Source organism: Dromiciops gliroides, chromosome 5, assembly GCF_019393635.1.
Source record: "Dromiciops gliroides isolate mDroGli1 chromosome 5, mDroGli1.pri, whole genome shotgun sequence".
Classification (NCBI taxonomy): Eukaryota; Metazoa; Chordata; class Mammalia; order Microbiotheria; family Microbiotheriidae; genus Dromiciops; species Dromiciops gliroides.
Window position 1 is genome coordinate 86,080,370 of NC_057865.1, and position 26,522 is coordinate 86,106,891.

A 26,522-nucleotide genomic window follows, 5' to 3' on the forward strand; every position below is an offset into this window, starting at 1 on the left:
AACATATCTCTAATATATACATAGGCCTCAAAATATCCTTGAGAACTCAACTGTCCTGAAACTGAGGCATTATCATAGACCAAATAGCCTGAATATAAAATTTCTCCATAAAAACTTAAAAACATTTTTGATAGATATCAGCAGACCAAATTTTCATAATTTCTAAGGCATTTGGAGTAAAAGGCTTTCAAAATATAAAGATTTGGTAGAAGATGTCAATACCATGTTGATGTTGATAGCATTCCTGTCATTTTGTCTGCTATTGAGACTTTACCAAAAATGCTTTCAATTACATAAGACAATTATGTTGTCCATCTGTGAAAGAGTATGAAATATTAATAAAATAGTAGTAAGATAGCAATATGTCCCAGTAACACTTCTACCTGAACTCTATGAAAAAAAATGAGAATGGGATATATAATAATATTTTATAGATTAGAAATGTTAGAGTGTGTATGTTTTCTTTCTTGATGTCTTACTAGATATAATTATTTGTAGTAATTTTCAGACAGTGTTATGTATTTCTTTTGGGTAATCCTCATTGTGGTTTATATGGTGGTCTTCATACAATGTATGCTTAGGAAATAGTGTTGGTTACTTTCCACTTTAAATACACACAACAATTAAGTAGACTACAGAGTTGGGGCTCAGGATATGTCAATTTTGACTGAATCTCTACTACTTATCCAGCTGCATGACTAGTATCAGTCATTAAAGTTCTTTGGCTATTATTTATCTCATCTGTCAAATGAGAACAATACTTTCTTAGGTATGTCACAGGGATGATGTAAAGATGAAATGTTAGAGGATAGGAAAATAACTGGAAAAGTTATAAAGTGCTACACTAATGTCAGATATGAATATTCTGTGGGTTCAATGTCCTACTCTCATTGTACCAATAATCCAAGGTAGAATCTTTATGAACTATTAACTCTTTTACTCTCTTGAACTCTGATAACAGAAAAAAGTCCAGATTTTGGAAATACAACCTAACAGGCAGGTGAGTATTAGAATGAGTAACCTTTCTTACCCTTTGTGCCTATTACCTCATGGAAGCCTGTCTTCTGCAATTGTCAGAGCAAACAAATGGGGGTTTAATTAAAAGAAAATAATTATCATAATTACAGTATAGCCACACAACCACTGGCTGTCACCCATTCCTGAAACATTCTTCCTTCTCATCTCTGCCTCCCAGCTTATCTCAAGTCTCAGCTAAAGTCTCATCTTCTATGCAAAGCCTTTCTTGGTCCTTCTTAATCTAAATGCTTTCTCTCTGAGATCACCCCCAATTTAACCTGTATATAACCTGTTTGCCTGTAGTTGTTTGCATGTTGTATCCCCCATTAGACTGTGTGCTCCTTGAGAGCAAGGACTTCATTTTTCTTTGTTACCTCCCATGCTTAGCACAGTGCCTATCATATAGTAAGAAGTTGACTGACTGAATGGCTTAGAATTACACAACTTAAGCAACAAGTAGCTGTTAGGCTTATTGGCCAGCAGATTTGGGCGGCTGAAATTTTTGCACCTTTCTTCTAGGCTCAGCTTGTTCTACCATAATGCTGCCTCTCGCCATCCCAGCCCAGAATGCATTCTTGGTCCTTGAAAGACATAGCAGGAAGTGATGGAGGGTAAAGGAGAAATTCAGAAAAAGTGCCCCAGGAATATTTAATAAGGAAGAGAATGCTTTCATTTGGGAGGATCAGAAAAGGCTTCATAGAGATTATGACTCACCTGAATCTCAAAGGAGGCTAAAGATTCTCCAAAGCAAAAATGGGGAGGGATTGCATTTCAGGCATAGAGAAATAGCTTGCACAAATTAAAGGAAGTTGGAAATTATATCTCAGGTCTAGGGAATAGCTTTTTGTTGGGGATCAGTAAGTTTTAGGGTCCAGTCTGGCTAGAATGGGGAGTATATAACAGAGAAATGATTGGAAATATAGATTGGAGTCAGCTTATGGACCGCCTTAAAGGTCCATGAAAGAAGTTTATATTTGATGGTTTTGGAGCAGGAGAATTACCTGATCAAACTCATGCCTTATTTTGGCAGCAGTGGAAAGTATTGAAAAGGGAGACTGGAGACAAAGAGACGAATTGGTAGACTATTAAAATAATCTAGGCATAAAGTGGTGAGGGCCTTACCTTGGTAGGGGGTGGTGCATGGCCACCTGAGTGAACAAAAGAGAGAGGCGCTGGAGAGAAGTTGTGACAGTAGAATTGCCTGGAATTGGCAACTGGTTACATAAGAGGGTGTTATGGACCAGGAAGAATCAAGCATAACACTAAAATTTAGAACCTTGGCTCCTGGGAGGATGGTTTCCACAGAAATAGGGAAGTTCAGAAGAAGGGAAGGCTTGGTGTGGAGGAGATGACAAATTTGGACATGCTGTGTTTGGAATGCCAAGGGGACAGCCAACTGTAGATTTCTAGCAGGGTTCTTTCCTGTTGGTGACTAAGTTAAGTATTTCCTTAAGACTCTGGTTAGGGAAAAAGAGAAGTGGCACCAGGCTTACTCTCTGCACCCAGGTCATCATGAAGCCATGAGTATATATCACAGCCATTTTTGTTTTTGTCTATGTTGGGATCCATTCTTTCTTACTCTTAAATGAATGAGTGTTGGAGGTAGAATGGACTGGGCTATGACCCTGTAGTTTTTGAGAAGTCTGGAGAACCACTGGGTGTCCAGGGACTGGAATTTATTTCAGAGTTTACTGACAACTGAGTCAGGCGAGATGCCAGTGTAGTCCTAAGGAGAGAATTGTGGGATACAGCCCAAAGATTTTATGTCCTGCTGCAAGGGATTGCTTCATTCAAAAACCATGCTACATTTGGAAGTGAACTTGGTGGAGTAGACACTTTGTAACAACTACTTTAAGTCTGAATCCATTTTCCCCGGGCATCAAAGTGATAAAGGGAGGAGTATACCTCTTGTTTGGGGAATGATTTTTTTGTCTGCCTTAATTAGTATTTTGCTTCAGTAAATATCTCTCAACTGCACTACTAAGCCACCTCATTTCTTTACAAAATCAATCCCCCCCCTCTCCACTAGGTGATGAGTGCAGGAGAGAAATAGCATTTACTGTTTCTACTACTTACTTATCATTTCCCCTATAGTGCTTCATGATTTCTCTCATAGTATTGTTTTACAATTCAGGGGTATGCTGGAGCCAGTTTGAATTGGCTTACGAGAACTGATTGTTAAAATTCCAGTGTAAGCATTTATTTACTCCAAAGAAATTGGCAAATGCTACAAATCAGGACTTGACATTGTTTCATTGATTGTCTAGACTTAAGAAAGTCATGGAGAAAATAATAATGCTAATTAAACCAAAAAGTGTGTTGTGTGTGCATTTTATTTTTTGGAGAGTCAGTTTTTAAATAGCTACCAGCATGTTCCCGTCTAACATTGTCATCTGACTTTTCCTGAATGCATGTCTAGTCTCCATGGCTTGATTATAAGCTTCTAGAGGCAGGTACTACTTTTTACCTTTAAAAAACCCCACCTTCTACAGCACCTAGGATGGCATATGCATAGAATGCATAGATATTCAGAGAATGGAGCACAGAATCAATCAATAGATATTTATTAAATAAATAGAATCATAATATTGTTAAAACACATTTTGGGGGGCAGCTAGGTGGCACAGTGGATAGAGCACTGGCCCTGGAGTCAGGAGTACCTGAGATCAAATCTGGTCTCAGACACTTAACACTTACTAGCTGTGTGACCCTGGGCAAGTCACTTAACCCCAATTGCCTCACTAAAAAAAAACCAAAACATTTTTTTTGGGGGGGTTGTCTTTAGACCATAAGTATCTGACCCAATTCACAGTCAATGAAAAAGTCAGTACTTAAAAAGATAATGCATATTAAATTCTTTGGGTTGATTTAACTTTTTAAAAGAAGATATTAAATTCTCACAGTTATAAAATTAGTGGCATACTGTACCTTCTCAGGGGCCAAGCTTTTCTCATCATTCTCTTCCTGGGAAGGGGTTGAACTATTTTGTATTCATTTCTTCCTGGAAAATTCCTAGGTTCTAAATACAGGTATACCTTCAACATAGCACATGTTATTATTGTTTTTCATTGTCATTATTAGTATAATTTAAGACCTATGACTCAAATTACATTGCTTCCTTTTAAAATTTAGTATTTTTATCTCATGGGAGGAACACCGGACTGGGAATCTCAGGATCATAGGAATTAGAATAGGAAGGAACTTGATGTTGGAATATGTGGAATCAAACCAGTCACTAATTAGCTCCATGATTGTATGCAAGTAACTTAACTTTCCTGAAATTTAATTTCTTCATATGAAAAATGGGGATGGTAACATTTGTGCTACCTGCCTGGGGGAGGGGGAGATTTGTCAGAATTAAAAGAGTTAAAAATGATGGAGGATGGCTTTGTAACCATAAAGCACCGAATAATTATAAGATGTTATTATAATCATATCTCATTGTGTGGTAGACATTTGCATGAGACAACAATAACAGGTCACAGTTATAGATAGTTGTGAGATTTGCAACTGCACTGTGAGATGGTGCAGTGGATACAGCACTGGGCTTAGCATCAGGAAGACTCTTCTTGTTGAGTTCAAATCTGGTCTCAGACACTAGTGTGACCTTGTGCAAGTCACTTAACCCTGTTTGCCTCAGTTTCTTCATTTGTAAAGTGAGCTGGAGAAGGAAATGGCAAACCATTCCAATATCTTTGCCAAGAAAATCGCAAATGGGGTCATGAAGAGTTGGAGACAACTGAGCAAAACCAAAAGATTTTCAAAATACTTTACATACAGGATAAAACACCAGCTCTGGATTCATGAGGACCTGAGTTCAAATCTGGCCTCAGACACTTGACACTTACTAGCTGTGTGACCTTGGGCAAGTCACTTAACCCTCATTACCCCCACAAAAATCAAAACAAAAGAAAACACCACTTTATATATGTTATCTCATTTGATCCTCACAACAACCATAAGAAATTCCATTAAAACAACAATATAATCTCCCATTATATTATCATTATGTATGTATGTGTCTGTCTGTCTGTCTATCTATCTATCTATCTATCTATCTATCTATCTATCTATCTATCTATCTATCTATCTATCTATCTACCTACCTACCTACCTACCTACTTAACTATCACTATTCCCATTTTATAAATAAGAAAACCAAGGGTCTCAGAGGTTAAGTAACTTGTCCAGGGTGACAAAGCCAGTATGTTTCTGAGGCAGGATTTGAAATTAATTTTCCTATCCCAGGTGCAGAACTATAGAATTGTCAGGGTTTTGAGTTGGGATAGAAGAGAATGCCATTCCCATTTACTCCCCACCTTTAGAAAATACATGATGCAGTGGATAGTGGGCTGAGTCTGGAGTCAGGAGAACCTGAATTTACATCTGGCTTCAGATACTTCCTATTTGTGTGATCCTGGGCAAGTCAGTTATCCTCTGTTTGCCTTCTTTCCTCATCTGTAAAATGTAGGTAATAACAGCACCTACTTCCCAGAGTTGTTATGAGTATCTTGTGAGACAATAATTGTAAATCACTTAGCACAGTGCCTGTAACATAGTAAGTGCTATATAAATGTTAGTTATTATTATCGCTCATTTTGCTGAGTTCAAATCCAGCTTTAGATATTTACCTAGCAAAGCTCACGTGCTCTATGCAAAAGAATGACATTATAGCAAATTTAAAAATTTCCCCAAATATATATTTCCTGAGAGACAGCCTAGTATGGATAGAATGCTGGACTTGGAGTCAGAATTACCTGAATTTAAATCCTGACCCTGACAGTGTGTCATTCTAGGCAAGTCACTTAATCTCTCTTGGCCTCAGTTTCTTAATCTATAAAATGAATGGATTGGACTATATGACTTCTAGTGTCCCTTCCAACTCTAAAATCTATAGTCTTGCTATTTGCAGCTGTTTCCCTCCAGTTTCCTAGAAAGGAGAAAAGGTTTTGTTTGTTGGACAAAAGCTTCAATCAATGTGTCCTAGGAGGTTGTCAGTGACTCCTCATTAGAGTTCATGATGTGGAAGGTCTTACCAAGTTGGTGTCATGGTGTGCTGGCCAATAGGAGCCAAGTTCTTAGAAACATGGACAACATTATTGGCTTCCTGTAATCCCTTAGATGGAAGATTTGTGAGTCTGTTTTTGCAAGCAACCACTTTCAGTTTGAACCCAATCTTCCTCAGTGATTGAGGTATGGGGGGGGGGGGAATGGTCCCTGGTGCAGGAGGTATGGGTGGAGAGACATATGTTTGAATTCTGATCTTCCTATATCTTCTCAGTAAGTATCTCTTTGTAAGAAGCTAACAGATGTTCATTGGTTAAATTGATAGTGGAGCTCTAATCACTGGGTCAATGTTAGAGTGAAGATATTAGCTATACCTGGTGCTTGACATTAAGGAAACACATAGGAATAGGGGCTAAAGCCAATAGTAATAGAAGAACCCCATTGCCCCTCAGGGTACCCCATTACCCCTGAGGAAGGGTCCTTCTGTGGATTTGGCAGTGTTAAGGAGGAGTTGAGTTAAGGACCCTCAGATTTGATAAAGGCTATATTGGAAAAGGCTTTAGATATGTGTCTCTGCTTTCTAAGGACGAGCCTAGCTAAGTATGGAGAAACTCATCACCACAAAGTTGGTTACTACATAGTGTTTTCTTAGTCCAGGAGAGTCCCTGAAACAAGTTATCAAGCATGTTCATGGATTGATAGTGGTTTCCTCCAACCTTTATTTCCAGAGACATAAATATATTTTAAAAAGTCATTTATGACTAATGATTTTGTAAAAAATCAGTCCTTATCACTACTAGGTCTATATCTCAAAGAGATCACAAAAAAGGGAAAAGGACCCACCCACATGTACAAAAATATTGTATGACCCATAACTTGTTGTGGTAGCAAAGAATTTGAAATTTAGGGGATGTCCATCAAGTGGGGAATGGCTAAACAAGTTGTGGTATATGAATGTAATGGAATACTATCATGCTGTAAGAAAGGATAAGCAGATGGATTTAAGGAAAACCTGGAAAGACTTACATGAATTGATCCTGAGTGAAATGAGCAGAACCAAGAGAACATTGTACACAGTATCAACAACATTTTGTGATGATAAATTGTGATAGACTTCATTCTTCTCAGGAATACAATGATCTAAGAAAATGCCAAAAGACTTATGGTGGAAAATGCTTTTCACATTCAGAAAAAGAACTATGGAGTCAGAATGCAGACTGAAGCATACTACTTTTGCTTTTGTTGTTGCTTTTTTGTTATTGTTCTTGTTTATTCTTTCTTGCATTTTTCCTTTTGTTCTGATTAATGTAGAAATATGTTTAACATGATAGTAATGTATAACCTATATCAAATTTCTTTCTGGCCTCAGGAGGGGGGGAAGGAAGGGAAGGTGGGAGAAAAATTTGAAACTCAAAAATATCTTTACATGTAATTAAGAAAAATTAAAAATTAAATTAAATTTAATTTAAAAAGCAGTCCTTCCACAGGAATGGAGTGCACTGCCAGATGGTTGTTTGTATGTGTCAATATGTCTATCACCAGAAGAGAAAAAAAAAAGTGAGTACATTAGGTAGCAGTCCATAGGTGTTAGAGCTAGAAAGAACCTTACAAGCAACCTTTATTTACCATATGAGGAAAGTGACTTGACCAAAGTCACACAGGGAGTAATCAAGAAAGACAACATTAGAATCCAGGTTCCCTGACTCCAGAGGTAGATCTTAGCTTGAGATGCCAGGAAGAGTCTAGTGGGGCTTACTAGAGTGCCTGACCCATTTTATCAATGACCTAACATATTGGTCAATTAAAGACTTAGGGAATGAAATTCTATACCTTAGGCTAATGATTTAATGATGTCGAGATATTTTGTAGGTATACCAAATTACTTTTTTTTTCTAACTTCATCATCTAGCATGTTTCTGACATTGGTTGCTATTTTTGTTTTTAAACAGAGACAGAAAATGAATGAGTTCTCTGGAGATGGGATTATATTAATTTTTGCCTTTTTACCCTTTCCTAAAATACAACCCAACTGACATTTAGGAACTGTGCCTCTGACAACTGGTTTTTCTTTAATAACACCATTTGACCAATAATCAAAGAAAATTCTACTATGGAGTTTTTTTTTAAGTTGACTGTAGTGAAGAATTTGATTTTGAATATGAAGTCAAGGAAAAAATGTCAAGTAAGGATAATAAAACTGAGGGACTAAATCAATAACATTAGAGGACTAAGAATACCTAAATGCAACATTGGAGAAGTAACAAAATAAGTCAGAAGAATGTGAAAACAATTAGAATGATGGGAAGGGTATACAAGAATGTAAAGGACAGTTAAGGAAAACAGGACAGGAGAAAAGAAAGGATAATTTTATTGGTGATTGAATTAAAAAAAGAGCAAATATAATAAAATTATTTTCCCCAAAATTGTCATTTAAAAAGAGAACAGGACATTTGACAATAGAAAATTATTCGTGCAATCAATAACACAATGAAGAATTTAAAAACGATATTTCCCATTAAACCAACACACTTAATCATCTCCTGCAAGGTGAAAATATTTTTTTCTTAGACCCCATCCCAATTTCCCCATGGAAATGTGAGCTCTTTGAGAGAAGGCACTGTGTTTTTGCTTTCATTTGTAACCTCAGCACTTAGCTTAGTCTGACACATAGTGTTTAATAAATGTGAGGTAATTGACTGATTGACCAGCCACAGATTTGTTTGCCCCAAACTACAGAATTTAGGATCTGGTTCTCAGGCCATCTCATCTCTCATTAAGACACCAAGTCTATAAGCATTTATTCATTGCTTACTATGTGCCAGGCACTGTGGTAGGAACTGAAAATCAAAATATAAGAAAGCTTCCCCCAAGGACCTTTTGTTCTTTTTTTTTTTTGGGGGGGGTGTTTGTTTTATTATAATAAACAATCATGTTCTGTGCTTGACAAAAGATGCTTTAGGGGGCAACTAGGTGGCGCAGTGGACAAAGCACCAGCCCTGGTTTCAGGAGGACCTGATCCCAAATCTGGCTGCAGATACTCGACACCCACTAGCTGTGTGACCTTGGGCAAGTCACCCAACCCTCATTGCCCCACGGAGCTTTCATTCTAATGGGGGAAGATAAAAGAGATGAAAGAGTAGGAAAAGTATGAAGGTACTTGGCACAGAGGATGTGGTAGAGAAAGTCCTGTGGAGAGGAGCTTCCAGTGGTGCTTGGGGAGGAATGAAGAGATGGTTAGCCTGGGCCTCTTCCTTAAAATGAAGGCCAATCCAAGGGATTGGAATCAGCCATGTGGCTGATTCATATGACAAGCTAACTCATTCCCAGATTTTCATAAGTTGTAAGTAGTTTAATGTCACCTGTTTCAAGCATTAGCCTTACCTTGTTCTGCCTTTCCTTGAGGGTCAGGATTTTCCCCTCCCCAACTGCCCCATCAACATAGGGTACCTTTTGTGCTGTTTGCTCCAGGTAAGATTGCAGTGTTTGCCTTTAGCATAAAAAAATCCTAATGGTGGTTTTTAGACCTCCTCCTGACCTCTTCCCTCATTCTTCATTATTTTGCTTGTTGTGCCATTGAGTTTCTATAGAATAGATACAATAGTTCTATGTGCATGTACAAAAATACATTCTAAAGTCAAATACAAACTATTCTGAATTATTCATACACTCCACTACTCCCCTTCCTCCATTAGTATAGATAACCAGGGATCTGACAACATTTTAGCTCCAATGAAAACTTGCTCTGTATTTTAAATACCCTTTACTCAAACTGGATTCTCTGCAATTTTTTTCAAGTTAATATGTATATGGATCATAGATATACTTGATGACAGCCCCAAAATTAACTTTGAGGTGTCATTATGTCCATATTGGACTCAGATCAAGGCTACATGCATTCATGAGATATCATACATTTATGATACTTGTTTATTTTAAGTAATATGGCCCTTACCTTCTATCTTCTCTGACCTCAAGGAGAACATAGGATCATAGATTAAGAGCTGGAAGGGACCTTAGAAGTCATTGAGTCTCATCTTTCTCCTTTTACAGATAAGGAAACTAAGGCCCAAGGAAGTTGTGACCTGTCTAGGACCACACAGCTCATAAGTGTCTGAAGCAAGATTTGAATTCAAGTCTTTCTGATTCCAAATCTGACACTCCAAGCCTTTTTTCTAATGAGGTGAATAGAAACTGCATATAATTCCAATAGCTTTAAACCATCTAGTCATGCACCTGCTAAGCAGGTAATGGGAGGAGCACTGGAAACCTTCATTCGTATTCTACCTTTAGCACCTGTTTTCTTCCCATCTTGTAGCATGTTATGAGAAAAAATGAAATGTGACCTAAATGAATTCTTCCTTCTCCTTAATGGGAACAACTTACTTTCTTCTTACCATCAGGATTAGGCACAGTAATTTACACGACATTAGCTGTTGTCAAGTTCTCTTATTATTTTTCTTCCTAAGAGTAACAAGGTCACCACCTCCTTATTCCCATTTTGTAAATGGCTTCTGGGGGTTGGGAAAATGAATTGATTGGGGTGGGAAGTAAGGTTTATTTACTTGTAGAATTTCTTACCACACATCAGTGGAAAGAATTAGGAACTGGATTTAGGTGATTTGAAGTTCCAATAACAATACTACTTGAGGTATGTCGGTATCATGAATAGTTTAATAATCTAATTACCACCAATCCTTGGGGAAAAATTGAGGTGAAGAAGCATTTTTTCAATGTGTCATTCTCATTCTGGGAGAATACTCTTTGAGTCTGGGGATGAAAGGCAAAATAGTTTTTCAGCTAGAAGGGGAAGAGGTAAAGTGTAGATTATCTTGGAAAACCTTTGAATGTAAACCTTTGGAAACAAACTCACTCATCCATGATCTCTTCAGCTTGCAATATGGCAGTCTTTTCATTCAACTCAAGAAGTATCATATTGTTTGAGTGATTACAGTTGTGGCATAGTACTGTGGACTATAGGAAAATAAGTGTCAGTTTATGAAAATATAGGGTAAAGAAAGGCTTTGGTGAATGTGAGAATGATTGAATCATTGACAGCCAGGCAACAAGCATTTATTCAGTGACTACTATATGCTAGGCACTGTGCTAAGAAATGGGGATACAACGAAGAGGGGGAAAGTCCCTGCTTTCAAGGACCACAAATTAAGGGAAAATAATATGCAAATCACTATGTTCAAAGAAGATAAACACACATATAAATTAGAGGTAATTTAAGTTAGTAGCATCCAATTACTCTTAAATTAAATAAACTTTTCAATAACATTATGAATTTAAATGAATCAAGGTTATATACAACATCCCTCCACAAATGTCATATTCGTCTCAGGAATAAGGACTTGCTTAGCAAACTGATATTAGTGAGGAAGATGAAGAGTTTAGTGTTAATATGCAGATTTGGTGGAATGTCCAGTTTGATATGTTTTGTATAAGCTAGGGTTTAGCAGGGCTAAGATAGAAGTTGGAGCAAGAAATATAGACTTGGGAATTACCTGAATAGAAATGCTGGGTGAAACCATGAAATTGGCCTCATGCTCTGAGGAAAAGACAGAATGTCCAAAATACATGCATGAGGAGAAAAAGGAGCACTAGAAGGAGACAGAGAAAGCTCAATTAGAGTATAATTCTTGAAGTTAGAATCCTCTTGCTTATGATAGGCACTTAAGAATTTTTTGAATTGAATTATAAACTCTAAAATCAGAATAATTCTGTGTTCAAAAGCCAAGGGAGGAAAGAAAGAGTTTCAAGAAGGACAATGTAGCAAATGGTGCCAAGTGCTGCAGCAAAGTTAAGGCGAGTGCTTACTTCAATAGCACATATTCTAAAATTGGAACCATACAGAGACGATGAGTATGGCCCCTGTTCAAGGATGACATGCAAATTCATGAAGTCATCCATATTTTTAAATACATGGTTAGGAATCAAAAAGCATGATTAAAGAAGAATACTACTGCTTAAAAACGTTAAGGATGTTAACTGACAACAGATCTCTAAACTTGGTGTTTAGGAGGTCAACAGTGACCTTTGGAACAGTGGTTGTGGGCAACCAGGAATAAATGGTGTGGAAAGAGAAGAAGGGAGTGTACACTGCATACTTTGAGAAATTTTCAGTGAAAAGGACTAGAAAAATCATACTAGTATCTGGTGATGGTGGTGGTCTGTAACAAAGCAAGTGAAGTGTTTTTTCCCAATATGTAACAGATATGCACATGCTTTTAGGGAGAGAGAAAGGGAAGAAATTTAGTTGAAGGCACAAGTGTGGGACTAAGGTCTTGAAATGATTTTTATTGTGATCTGGTAGTTCCTTCATTAATTTGGACCCTGTCCCATCCATCATGGCTAATCTGTCTCCAAAATGTTGACTAGCTACTGAACTCACTTTGTTCCTTCATTACCGACAACTATCATTGAGCAAGCTCTGCTGTAGGCATGTATATAAGAATGCTAACAGTTCAAAAAAAATAGAGAATTGACCTGGAGAAAATCCTAGTCTTAAAAAGTGTTGTAGCCATTCTGCCTCCTTCCTTGGGTATCTTTTTCTTTCTTTCTTTCTTTTTTTGGGTCAGGGCAATGAGAATTAAGTGACTTGCCCAGGGTCACACAGCTAGTGAGTGTTAACTGTCTGAGACTGGATTTGAACTCAGGTCCTCCTCACTCCAGGGCTGGTGCTTTATTCGCTGTGCCACCTAGCCACCCCCCTTGGGTATCTTTTTAATGGGAATTCCATTTGTGTCCCATTAGCCTTTTTTCTATAGAGAGAACATACCAAAAAGTCATAATGAATGTAGATGGGACTGGTAGAAAATGTTGAGCTGAACTGGAGAACAATTTTTTCTTTTTGGCCAGGCAGTGAGGGTTAAGTGACTTGCCCAGGGTCACACAGGGGAGAAAAATTTTTAATAGGACTAATGAAATGGAGGTAATTGTAGCTTAGGGATAGAAAGATGGTCTAAGAGTCAGGAAGAAGACTTGGGTTCCTAGGATCATAAATTTAGAAGTGGAAGGGACTTAGAAGTTATCCATTCCAATCCACTTACTTTATAGATGAAGAAACTGAGGCCCAATGAGGTCAAATAATTTATCCAAATTCACTTGGATAGTAAGTGATAAAACTGGGATTTGAACTCGCATCCCATAATCTAAGTTTAGCATTCTAAGGACTTTGTTGCTTTCTTTCTAGTGCCTTCTAGTGCTACCTGGGAGAGCCACTATGCGTCATTTAACTCCTCAGTGCCCAGGTAGCAAGACAATAAGCTGTAACACATCTGCTGACCTACATTGGAAAGAAGCAAATTACCTTACCTACAGGTCCCTATATCAAGTAAATCAGGTCTGATAAAAAATATCCCAAACAAAACAGAAATGGAAAGGGGAACCATCACATGTTTCATATTGGTGATATCTCCCATAAGGAAGTGAAACCTATAGAGCAATCATTTTATAATGAACATGAGGTTTTTAGATGGGAATGATTACATTTAAGGAAATACCCTGGAGCTCATGCCAGGGTGCTGTGCCTCATAAGTGATGTGGTCTGATTATTATGTTTCTTGATATTTCAGTAGTCCAAAGTTTAAAGTTTAGTTAAACCCCTTTGGACACAGGCCAAGGTGGTCCTGGATTAATATCGAATTCTTCCTTCTAGTGAAGTATTACAGCAGAATTCCAGTGTCATCAGATCTGGTTTATTTATAGGTAGGAGAGGCAGCAATGTATGTGGTATTATTTTAGGGGTGCCCAGAAAGACCTTTTGCCTATAAATACATTACTCACTTAGGCACCTGAAATTCTGCCTTTAGAATAGGGGTTCTTAACCTGTTTTGGTGACATATACTGCTTCGGCAGTCCAGTAAAGCCTATGGACTCTTTCTCAGAGTAATGTTTTTAAATACATAAAATGAAATATATAGAATTACAAAGGAAACCTATTATGTTGAAATACAAATATTAAAATATATTTTTAAAGTTTGTGGACTTCAGATTAAGAACCTGTTTTAGATATTCTTTTCTTTGGGGTTACCTTTTGCAAATGCAAATATTTTTGCCAGGGGTGTTGTATTAAATCAGTGGTGTCAAACTCAAATAGAAAGGAACTCTGCTGCTGCATATTGACTTAGAGAACCACAAATTAACATCATCTATGTTGTATTTTTATTTATTTTATTAAACTCTTCCTAATTACATTTTAATTTGGTTTGGGCCTCCTGCAGTGAGTTTGACATTTCTGTATTACATTCTTATCAATTTAGGTATAAATTACTTTATCAAGTCATTTTTATTTACAAGTTAAACATAGGGTATTGGATATTTGGAGAGAAGAGACTCAAAAAGGGGAGAAAATATTGAAAAGAAGATATTAGGTATCTGAATAAGTCAGTCAACCTACTGGGCATTGTGACATGCAGAGAGGAAAATTATATTCTCAGGATATTAAATGGTCTGAATATGGAAATCTTTCATTTTTTTCTATTCCTGACAAAAATAAATCCTAACAAGGTAATCTCAGGGTCTAAGAGCTGGAAAGAACCTAAGGGATCATAATATCCCAACTTTTTATTTTACATATGAAGAAACTAATGCCCAGAAAAAGGAAATAGTTTGCCTAAGGTCATTCAGTTCATGATGGCATATTTAGGCATGAATGTGGGTAATTTTTTTAAATTAAAGAAAGGAAGAATACTTACCATAGGTTGTTGAACAACTCTTAAGAAGGCTAGAGGGTATAATTGGACCACAAAAGTCCAAAGCAAAGGAGAATGGCAGGATGTGACAAGAAACTTAAAGTGATCTGGCTCTCTTTCAAAGCCTGTAAAACATGTGTAAAAAACATCCCTGTATGGTGGTTCAGGAGCTAGTAGGGTAGGCTAAGCCAAATATACAGAATGCAAAGTCAATATATTAAAGTTTGTGTTAATGTGTAACTATCCCTGGTACAAGTCCTTGCAAGGGATTGCAGGTCCTCGCCAAGTATGAATATGACACTATGTTTGTTACTTACTTACCAGGATTAATATTCAAGGTTTCGGATTCCTGCCAGGAGAACACATGAGTAAAAGAGAGGAGAGAATACCTGCTGCCCAACCATGTGGAAAAAATAGGCACACGCATATATAAACATATATGCATGTATATATATCTGTACATAATAGACAATGTATATGTGTGTATATATATATATATATACACACACATATATAGATTACATATACACACATGTATATAGGTCTGATAAACTAATGGAAAATTCAAACTGAGTGAGGATATAAGGATAGTGAAAGGGACAGATGGACCTATCAAACTGATGTTATAACTGCAGATGTGCAAACAAGAATGGTTGTTCTTAAGGGGCCAGGCCTTTTACCCACTAGTTGAAGAAGACTCTCCCTTAAGAGGTAGTCAAAGGTACTAAGGGAAGAACATGCCCCATACGATAGTTGATCTGCATGAGTATAAAATACCAGTTTGCAGGGAAAGAAGAGAAACATTTATCTACAGAATGGTAAATAGCTTGAATGGAAGAACTGTAACAACTCTTAGTAAAATCATAAAATCATATGATGTTAGAGATGGAAGAATCTTAGAGGTTATAGTTCAACCCCATCAATTTACAAAGCAAGAAACTGAAGTCCAAGGGAAGTAAGGTGACTGTCCACGATCATAAGGGAGAGACTAAATGAACTAGGATTTGAAAAAAAAAAAAAGGTCCTCTGGCCAGAGCTTTTTCTATTACACCACGGTAGTCTCTTCCCCTTATTTTTACAAGGTGTGTGTATATGGGAAAACTGAGTCTCAGAGATGAAGTGACTTGGAAAAGTCATATAAATAATCACCAGCAGAACTGCTGCTTGAATACAGAAGGACTATAATGCTCCAGATGAGGTATGATTAGGGTAGAGAGAGCATAGTGCCATCACCTCCCTGAAAGCTTTTCTTTTTCTTTTCTTTTCTTTTCTTTTCTTTTCTTTTCTTTTCTTTTCTTTTCTTTTCTTTTCTTTTCTTTTCTTTTCTTTTCTTTTCTTTTCTTTTCTTTCTTTTTTCCTTCCTTCCTTCCTTCCTTCCTTCCTTCCTTCCTTCCTTCCTTCCTTCCTTCCTTCCTTCCTTCCTTCCTTCCTTCCTTCCTTCCTTCCTTCCTTCCTTCCTTCCTTCCTTCCTTCCTTCCTTCCTTTCTTGTGGGACAATGAGGGTTAACACAGGAATTAATGCAGGGTCACACAGGAATTAATGTAGTTTTTTTGGCTGCTGCATTACACTCTTTGGAGTCCTCTGAAGTCCCAAGATCTTTTTCAGAACTGTGATCTAATCATGTCTCTCCTATCTTTTACTTCTGAATGTGTTTTTTTTTTTCCTGTGAAAGTCTTTATTCTTATCCTTATTGAATTCCCAACGTTCTGCCAAGATCCTTTTGGATCCTGACTCTGTTATCCAGTATATTAGGTTAGTGACATATGGGAGAAAAGGAGGGTAATCTTTCCTGAGATTACCTCCCATTTAAACTATACACACATGTACACAATACATATATACATTTGTAGATATATATGTATTGCATACATGTATTTATGTGTACACAAGTGGATATATCTGTATATATATATATCCATTTACATCTTGGAGGTTCATAGTTATTTGCATGTTGTCTCCCTGATTAGAATGTGAGCTCCCTGAGAGCAGATATTGTTTTTACCCTTCTTTATATCTCTGCCTCTTAGCATATAGTGCCTGGCATTTAAGTGCTTGTTGACTGATAGAAGGGACATGAAATAGTATCTAAATATAATGATGTTACAATGAAATTTTCTTTATAATATATTAATGTATTACTAGCCCCGCCACAGTAGGGCAGAGCACATTAATGGTAAGAGTATGGTGCTAATAAAATCAAAATTTGGGAGGTTTTTCTCCATATGTATCTGATTACTTAGCACATTAAAAAATGGAAACATGTTCCTTTCCCCCCTACCTTCATCCCAACAGACCAGCTTGGGTCCCCAAAGCACAGTATTTCATCTCTTAGCACTAGGGGATATGTGGTCAGAGCAGCTGCTTGTTGGCTCTATACCTGGGCAAACCACCAGGTGGTTCTCTAATCTCGCTACGACTGCTCACTCAAGAGAGCACACCTGAAAACACCCTGTCATCCCAGTCTTGAGCTACCAGCTAATTTGTACTATGTATGCACAGATAGCACCTTCCATGTTTCAAATTTTGGGATCCACTGTGGAAGGCTATAGGCTGAAAGAGAACCATGAATTATTAGAATATCAGTATACCCTTAAACTATAAGCATAAAGACCCAGAAAGCACTTGGGATTGAACAATCTCTTAACTTTCTTCCTTAATGTATCCCTAAAGACCTCATTTGATCCTCACACAGACTACATTTTATTTACTGTGCTGAAAGTGAAAAGAGCACTCCCTGACTCCTAGCTTTTGTAATAATTACACTTAACTTCTATCTGGCTGCCAAGAAGATCTATTCAGCTCTTTATGCTGCTAAGCTATTCAATACTTTAACAGTCTAGGTCCAAAGGTGGGTACCTAGACATGTTCACATGCTCAGCTTCTTTCTCCATGACATTTCACTTATCCTTGTGTGGTTAAAATAACTAGAAGTCTGAGGCTGAATGAAGTTATTAGTACTTCTATGGACAAGCCTAGGAAATTGCCACCTTCCTCTACTTTTGGCAACCTATATAATCAAATTCCTGTGTCTTGCCCTGGTGTCATAGACTTGCAATAGAAATTCCAGGCAAAAATAATGATTCCTGGAAGAATGAGACACAAAGTGTTATATCTGCCCTTTAAAAGTCCCACCAGACTGTGAGAGAATTCTTAAGTAAATTAGGGGTGGAATCGAACATAAAAGATATAATAATTTCAGTCATATTAAAAAAGTTTTTGCATAAACAAAATCAATGCAACTAGGACAAGAAGGGAAGCAACTGTTTGGAGAAAAAAATGCATAGCATATCTTTGAAAGGGTTTGATATATAAGATTTAGTGGAGTCTGCTGTAACACAAATATATAACACCCCAAACTATTTCTCAAGAGTTAAGTAGTCAAAGTTTATGAATAATTTTCAAACGAAGAATTAAAAGATTAGCAACTATACGAACAATTGCTCCAAATAATTAAGTTTTGTTTCATACCCGACAAACTATCAAAGGTTACAAATTATCAGAACAGTTAATTTTGAAGGGATGTCAGAGGCAATCTCATAGACTGTGTACTGGTCCAACCATTTTGGAGTGCAATTTGGAATTAAGCAAAGGAAGACTAAAATATCTATACCCTTAGAAGCAGCTAGGTGGAACAATAGATAAAACACTGTGCTTGGAGTCAGGAAGACCTGGGTTCAGATGTGGCCTTAGAAATTTATTAGCTCTATGGCCCTAGGGAAATCATTTAGCCACTGTATCCCTTAGTTTTATCATCTATTGAATGAGGATAATAATAACATCTCCCAGGGCTGTTGTGAGCAAAAAATGAGATGATATTTTCAAAGTGATTTGCAAACCCTAAATTGCTATAAAATGTTAACTATAGCTATTATATGGCCTTGGGCAAGTCACAAGCCTCTCAGGGGCCTAGGAAATTCTAAAACTTCAAGTTGAAGGACAGTTAACTATCTGAATTGGTAGAATGAGTTTCTTATGCCCATGAAATTAGAGGTTTGGGACAAGAAAAAAGTGTGTGTGTGTGCGTACTTGGTAAAAGGCCAGAGGCTCCCTTCTTAGGTCCTGAGGAAAGTTTTGGATGGGCATACACTATATCAAGTGTAAGACTATGCAAGGAAACAAAACATTGTTACTCTATTTTTATCTGTTCTTACTTTATTTCTTTCCCCCTTCTCCAGTTCAAATCAACCAAGATGGTATCAAGTTGTTCATAAAAGTTCTGGTTAAGAGGGCAAGAGCATGGTGATTGGAGGCAAACTTTCCACTGGTCTTCTTTCAAAGGCCAATGGTCCAATGGGATTGGGAGCATGGTGAGAGACTTCCTCTAAGGTTTGATTGGCATTCACTCACCTGTCAAGAAAGTCAAGGTCATGATTGATACCAGTATCTAAAACCCCTCAATATTTGAAAAAAAAAACAAAACACCTAGCATAGGTTTTGTCTTAGAATTTGTTGTTGTTGTTGCTGTTATTGTTCAATTTTTAGTCATGTCTGACTCTTTATGACCCCGTTTAGAATTTTCTTGACAAAGATACTGGAGTGGTCTGCTATTTCCTTCTCCAGCTCATTTTGCAGCTGAGGAAACTTAGGAATAGAGGGTTTAATGACTTTCCCAGGGTCACACAGCTAGTAAGTGTCTGAGGCCAGATATGAATTCAGGAAAATGAGTCTTTCTGACTCCAGGGCTGGCATTCAATTCACTGCACCACCTAGCTATCCCTAAAGTAGCAAAGAGACCTTGAGAAGGAGAAGGAAAAGGAAGGGCTATGTGACACAGAGGAAAAAAGGGTGAAGATCCATTAGAAGACCTAGTAGGCACCCATATGAAGTGCCTTACGAGTCTTCTACTTGAGCTAGAGACCTGAGGTTGGCCTAAGGCCTCTCACTTATATGTGCAACCACATAAATAATAGGATGGCCCTATATTATGATATTTTACAGTGTAGACATGTCAGTCATATATAATTAGAGGCGGCTCATGTTCCCCCAAATATAACAGCTCTGTACAATATAAACCAGACATAACATGGTTAGGCTCTAAGGTTGGATTTTGTCCTATCCCATGACACTTCTGTTAGAAATGGGTTTCACACATCAGATTCATTGACTTACCTACTCAGGACTGGCAGCTGAGTAGGACTACACTACTCAAACATCTACTCTCTGGGGAAGGAGGGGGGAGGGAAACACCAACAATGACAGCACTGGTTACCTGATACTCTTCTTCACAGTTAGTTTAAATAGATAAAGCCACAAGTCCCTTTGTGTTGTGAGTAAAGCATTCAATCCTCCTCTTTATGGTACTTGACTTGTCGCCAAACCTGCACACCCACTGGGGAAATGGTCCCACCCCTTTTATTTTTTCATTCTACTTTTAGAGAAATTATCATTATTTATAATGGAAGAATTAAAAATATAGAAATTACCTGTTGGAGTATAGAAAAATAGGCAATGAGTTGGCATGATCCAAGATTTCCCTTTTTTAGTAGTAAATGAGAGAGCTATTTTACATTGGATGTATTGGCCTTGCTTTTTTTTTAATAATAAAAATTTTTATTAATAGTTCTGGGTTCCAATTTTTATCCCTCTTTCCCTCCTTCACCTCCCTCCTCCCTGAGGTGGAAAACAATCAGATATAGGTTATACATGTATGCTTACGTAAAATATTACCGTACTTGTCATTTTGTACAAGAAAAAACTGGATTAAAAGAAAAAAATGAAAGAAAGTGAAAAATAGCATACTTCAGTCTGTTCCATCAATATCAGTTCTTTCTTTGGAGGTAGTATGTTTCATCAATAGTTCTTGGGGATCATCTTGGATCATTGTATTGTTGTGAATAGTCAAGCCATTAACAGTTCTTCATTGAACAATAGTGTTGTCCCAGTGCACAATGTTTTCTTTGTTTTGCTCATTTCACAATACATCATTTCATAGATGTCTTTCCATTGTTGGCCTTGCTTGTATTTCAGATGAAATACAAGCTACTGTTTTCATGTTCATTAAATGACTAAATGAGATGCAGTGTGCTAGAGTAGACAGGGAGACAGCCTCAGAGTCAAGAAGACTCAGGCTTAAGTTCCTGCTGTGACAAACACTAGCTATCTTACCCTGGGCAAATCACTTTAACCTTTAGTCCCCCAGCATCTAAGCCTATGAGTCGCAGTACAGATCTCTATTTGTAGAGGGAGTTGTCACTCTAGGAAATTCCTTATGACTATGAAATTATAGGTCCAGGTCATCCCCACCTTCCCTAAAAAAACACATAAGGTTTTTGACCAAAACCCTATAAAGGTGATTTTCCCAAAGAATCCAAATTGATGAGGGTGTAAGCTGAAAATTATGAATGTATTGGCCGAAGTTAGTATGAAGCCATGGCAGACAATGTAAGATCCATTCTATCACCACCATAATTGTCGAGTCAATTCAATTTCAGTAATTTTATCATTCTAAGAGCTGGCTATGTGCAAGACATGGAGAATTCAGGCACACACACACACACACACACATACACATACATGCAATGAAACAGTCCCTGCCTTCATTTTATTGGGGCTAGAGTATACAATTCATGCACAGATAAATAAATGCAAGATTATTCGAGGCGGAATCAGGGAAGATGGTAAGTTGAACTTGAAGGAAAAGAAGGGTTCTGAAATGCAAGGCTGAGGAGAGAATCCATTCTTTGCACGGAGCAATAGCCTCTTCAAAGACTCAGAGCGGAGATGGAATACAGAATTTAGGAAACAGCTGGTAGCCCAGTTTATCTGGAATATGGATAGAATGTGACATGCCTGGAAAGATACATTGGACCCAGATTTTGGAGGGATTTAAGTGTAAAGCTGAGGAAGTTTGGTTATAAATATTGAGGCAATAGGGAACCACTGAAGATTTTTATCAAGGCAATGACACAATCTTATCTGTATCCCAGGAAAATTTTAGTAGCTATGTCAAAGATGGATTGGATAAAATAGAGACAGAAAGCAGGGAGACCAATTGGGAGGATATTATAATAATCCAGGAGAAAAATGATCATGGCCTAGACTAGGGTGTCAGCCTTTTAAGTAGAGTTAAGGGAATAGATATGAGTAATGATGGAGGTAGTATCAATAGGACATTGCAACTGAATTTATTCTATGCTTTTTTCCTTATTTTTCCCCCTTAAACTTCCTGAATCTTGCCATTAAAGAGGCTAAACCTAATATAGTAGAAAGAACACTGGACTTTTTTACTTGAAATCCATGTGTGAGCCTGGCCAAGTCTCTTTTTTTTTTGTTTTTGTTTTTGCAGGGCAATGAGGGTTAAGTGACTTGCCCAGGGTCACACAGCTAGTTAAGTGTCAAGTGTCTGAGTCTGGATTTGAACTCAGGTCCTCCTGAATCCAAGGCCAGTGCTTTATCCACTGCGCCACCTAGCTGCCCCCCTTGGCCAAGTCTCTTTATCTTCCTGGGTCTCAGTTTCTTCATCTATAAATTGAGAGGGATGGATTAGATTAACATCCCTTCTGGCACTAATAATTGGTCATTCTATTTTTCTAAGTGTTGAAGAAGTTAAGAAATGAGGCTCTTACCTATCAGCTTAATTCATTACCTCAGTAGGCAGAAAAAAATTGGTATTGATTGTGGTTATTGATTATACAGGGAGAAAAAATGGAAAAAATAAAACTGCATGTATAGAAGCTTGTGTGAGTGAAAACGAGAAACTGGACCCTTCCTTTTCTCACATCAAGACTCTTATTACTGTAACTCCATAATGTTGTTGTTGTTCCATCATTTTAGTCATGTCTTATTCTTCATGATCCCATTTGGGGATTTCTTGGTAAAAATACTGGAGTGGTTTGCCATTTCCTTCTCTAGCTCATTTTACAGATGAGGAAACTGAGGCAAATGGGGTTAAGCGACTCGCTCAGAGTCACATAGCTAGTGAGTGTTTGAGGCTGAATTTGAACTCAGGAAGATGACTCTTCCTGACTTTAGGCCCACCACTCTATCCATTGTGCTACCTAGTTGCCCCTAAATCCATGCCCTATTTAGTCTTTTCCTATACCTTCTGATTAATCAGTCTTTCTTGCTGAGGATAAGTTTGGTTTGAAGATTTTAGATGAAATTTACTATTGAGGTAATGACCAAATCCTGGGGCAACCTTGTTAGCTTGTTTATATATATTATGGATCTGTGGCTGTTCAACCTAAAGGAGTATACATTTGTTAACTTGGACTTTTTTTTTTTTAACCTTAAAGACTTTTGGTTGGGCTTAGGGAAAAAGGAAGAATGGATCGAGTAGGTCTGGGCAATGGATACAGTCATTACGATGCTGAGGCATAGTTGAGAAGATACACATGAAAATATAACAGGTATAGAAGGGACACCGCATTGAAATGCAAGTCTTCATAGGGATGGATGCTTGGCTTAAAATGGTAACTCCTCCTTGTGGGCTTGCTGTTGTTTTAGATAAAATAAAACCAAACAAAACCCAGGGAAACTAAATGCACTTAGGTATTACATGTAAGACACAGATACTGTGTGTGTGTGTGTGTGTGTGTGTGTGTGTGTGTGTGTTTCCTTCCTGTGCAGTACTCACCAGATTTTCCCACCAAGTGATCTGTTGTTAACGTGCAGGAAATCCCAGTCAATGCTCATTATTTGGTGAAAGAGTGACAGCAGACACCGCAGCGCTCCTCAGCAAGCATCCACCTGCTCCCGTGGTGTCTTTTTAAAGCGAGTTCAGCTTACCTCTTCTCCTCTTAGTTTTCCTTTGCTTAATTGCAGGTGATGATTCAAAAAAAGCCTTCACCTGTTTTTGTGGGGCTTTCATCTTTCGCAGACAAAGCAGGCTGGGGCTTGGGCCTTGATCTGTGGCGTGCTTAGGGCCTTGGGTATTAAAGGGGTTGGATCACCCTCAGGCTTTTAAGGTTTTTTTGGGTTAAATTGATGAGCATGTATAATAAATTGAAGCTTTGTTGTTTGGCAGAATTTCCCCCCCTCAGTATTTGTTATTCTTTTATCAGTTAAGAGACCTCAGAGTACCTTACCTTCCTCTCCTACCTCTCATCTAAGTGAATGATGCTGTCAAAATGAAAATTCTTAGGTTTACCTTGGAAATTAGAATTGGTTGGGATAGGTTTTGATATTAAAAGAAAAACAAAACACAAATCAGCATCCTAAATACTTTCTTTTAATGAACACTAGGCACTGATACCCAAGAATCTAATTTTCCAAGGATTAACAAGTTGTTTGACAAACATATGGCCATGCTGTAGTGGTGTCCAGTTGCCTGCTCCATGGACAGATTTCAGATGCTTTGAAACTGAAATGCTGTATCATGTCAGCTTGGACCAAGAGGAACTGATGTGGAGAAATGATTATTAGAAATTGCATTGTCCTTGTGCAACATTGTAAGTCAGAACAGTAAGAGACACGTAGCACCTATTCAATCAGATCTGAATATCTAACTTCAGATAAATTTTCTTGATATTGAAAACTTTCTAGGTTAAAATAAGCTTGCTTATTCTTCCATTTTCTTAGGCAGAAAGGTAGACATTTAGTATTTTTGAGATTGTGTAATATGTAAGAATATGACTTAAACTGTATTTGTAGAATTTCTAACTTTTGAGGGAAACCTCCCCTCCAAGCATAAATTATTAGAAATTCAGAAATTTTTTTACATCCCAGTAGGACAGCTATTATTTTTCAGGAGCCTGTAAAAATAGTTCCTGAATATACAGGGGGGTGGGTGGTAGTCTTTTCTATGTTTGTGCTTGTCAAAATTCATGATTCCCTCTGTGCAGTTCTTTGTAAATAAAACAGAAAGCATTCTTCCCCTCTTCCTTCTATCTGCATTTTCATTTTATATAACATAAAGCCTAATCATATCACTTGGAAATAATATGAAAAAGTTGTGCTCTTTTACTCCATTGGGTTTAATAAGTTTGGATGTATTCCAGTTACAAAGCATTAATCACACTTAAACTCACGTCTTGATAGTTCATCCACCCTGAGTATTCATGTCAGAGACATAAAACAATCTCCTTTAATGCCCACAGTACTCTTTAAATTGAGCTCTTGCCATGGTGTGTTAATAAACCTTGCTTTGTACTGAGGGGCTGGGGGGGTGGGGATTTTTGTGTTATGTAAAGTGTTTCAGAGGTGAGTTTTTCTTTCCTGTACTTTCTAAACCAAGTTTTAAAGGCTTTGCAGAATTATATGAAAACTTATGCAACAAGGTAAGCACAGACTAAGAAGACATTAATCACACCTTGGCAGAGTGTCCAAGAGTTTGGTATACATCAAAGGGATGGAGAGAAATGTGGTCCTTGCAATCCCACAAGCACTCCTTTATCTTGGTATTTCCATTTGGTGATGACAATGAAATTGGACACTTGTATTTGTCTATTTTTCAGCACATAGGTGTAATGTACATTGACCTTGAAACTTATTTTTCTGGAGAGTAGGGGCTGGAGGCAACTAAATAAGGAACAATGCTTTCCGTCATCAGAAGAAGTTTTATCTGCTGAGATTTATTTTGCTGGATTGCCCCAAATAGTGGGCTGGGTTGCCCCCAAAGGTAGATAGGCACACTTTTTTTCCTGTGGCAAAAGGACTTTAAAGAAAAAAATAGATTTGTGTTTTGGTGTCATGAAAGTTATAGTATCATGGAATTATGGGATTTAGAAATCATCTTGTTCAGCCCTCTAATTTTAGAGATGAAGATATAGATAGGCCCAGAGAGGTTAAGTGAGCTACCTGTTATCTGAACTGAATGTCCTTCTCTTTGTACCAAAGACCTAGCAGTAGTACCCAGGACCTCTGGCTGCTGGTATAGTGGTCTTTCCGCTTTGCCACCTCCACTTCTGGGGACACATGGCTCCTGCCTTAAATTCCAGACTTGGAGTTAAGTCTAAAATACATGAAACCCTTATCACCCAGTAAGAGATAATACATGACCAAGTGCCAAATGGTGTGGTATGAGATATACTCTGTCTTATAGACATTCTGAAGAGGGGATGATAGTAAGTACCAAAGTCATACTGGAAAGCAGTATTTCTTCATGTATTAGGCAACATTTTGCAGTAGAATAGTTCTGAGGGATTCTTTCTAGAAATTACTCCAGGAACTCCATAGCTTCCCATACAATTATATTGGGACCTTATGCTATGAGTGAGTATAACTCCGATGTGGGGGTCTCACCTAGGGAGTATGTGTGAGAGTGAGAATGACATTTATTTTTACCTGAGGGAGTTTATGTCAGATGGATTTTCTATTGCTGCTTGGCTGCGTAGTTATAATAACAATAGCTAGCCACTTATATGGCATTTGAAAGTTTGCGAAGCATTTTAAAATATCTTATTTGCTCCTCATTATTATCATCCTCATTTTACAGATGAGGAAGTCAAGTCATGGAAAAATTAAGAAACTTGCCCAGTGTGACACAGCAAGTAAGTGTTTGAGGACAGATGTGAACTCAGGTCTTCCTGGCTCCAATTCCAATGCTCTGTGCTACTTGGTATGTGAAAATGGAGACTATTATTTGGAATACCTGTCCCCACTCAAAGGAAAGGGTTAGGGACACAGTAATTATAACAACAGAGATGGTTAGCTGGCTATGACATTGGTTTTGTTCTTCCTCACTGCCATCCAGGCTGAATTGCAGCCTCTCTCCATAGGAATGGGCCCACTTGCATATAGGATCTCCTTGCATTAGTCATATACACAAGACAGGTCAGTAATAGCTCAGGTTACTATTTTTCACTTTTCAGAATGATATTTGATTAGGCTTGTCTACAATATTGGACAGAAGCTGTGTAATG

The 26,522-nt window shown here is 37.7% G+C and overlaps 1 non-coding gene across 1 annotated transcript; it reads left to right on the forward strand.

The window, feature by feature from the left end:
- The first annotated feature begins 11,836 nt into the window (after nt 1–11,836).
- LOC122730172 lies at nt 11,837–11,943 on the forward strand. The gene has a single exon (XR_006353386.1). It is a non-coding gene; the product is annotated as a U6 spliceosomal RNA (small nuclear RNA).
- Nucleotides 11,944–26,522: the final 14,579 nt, after the last annotated feature.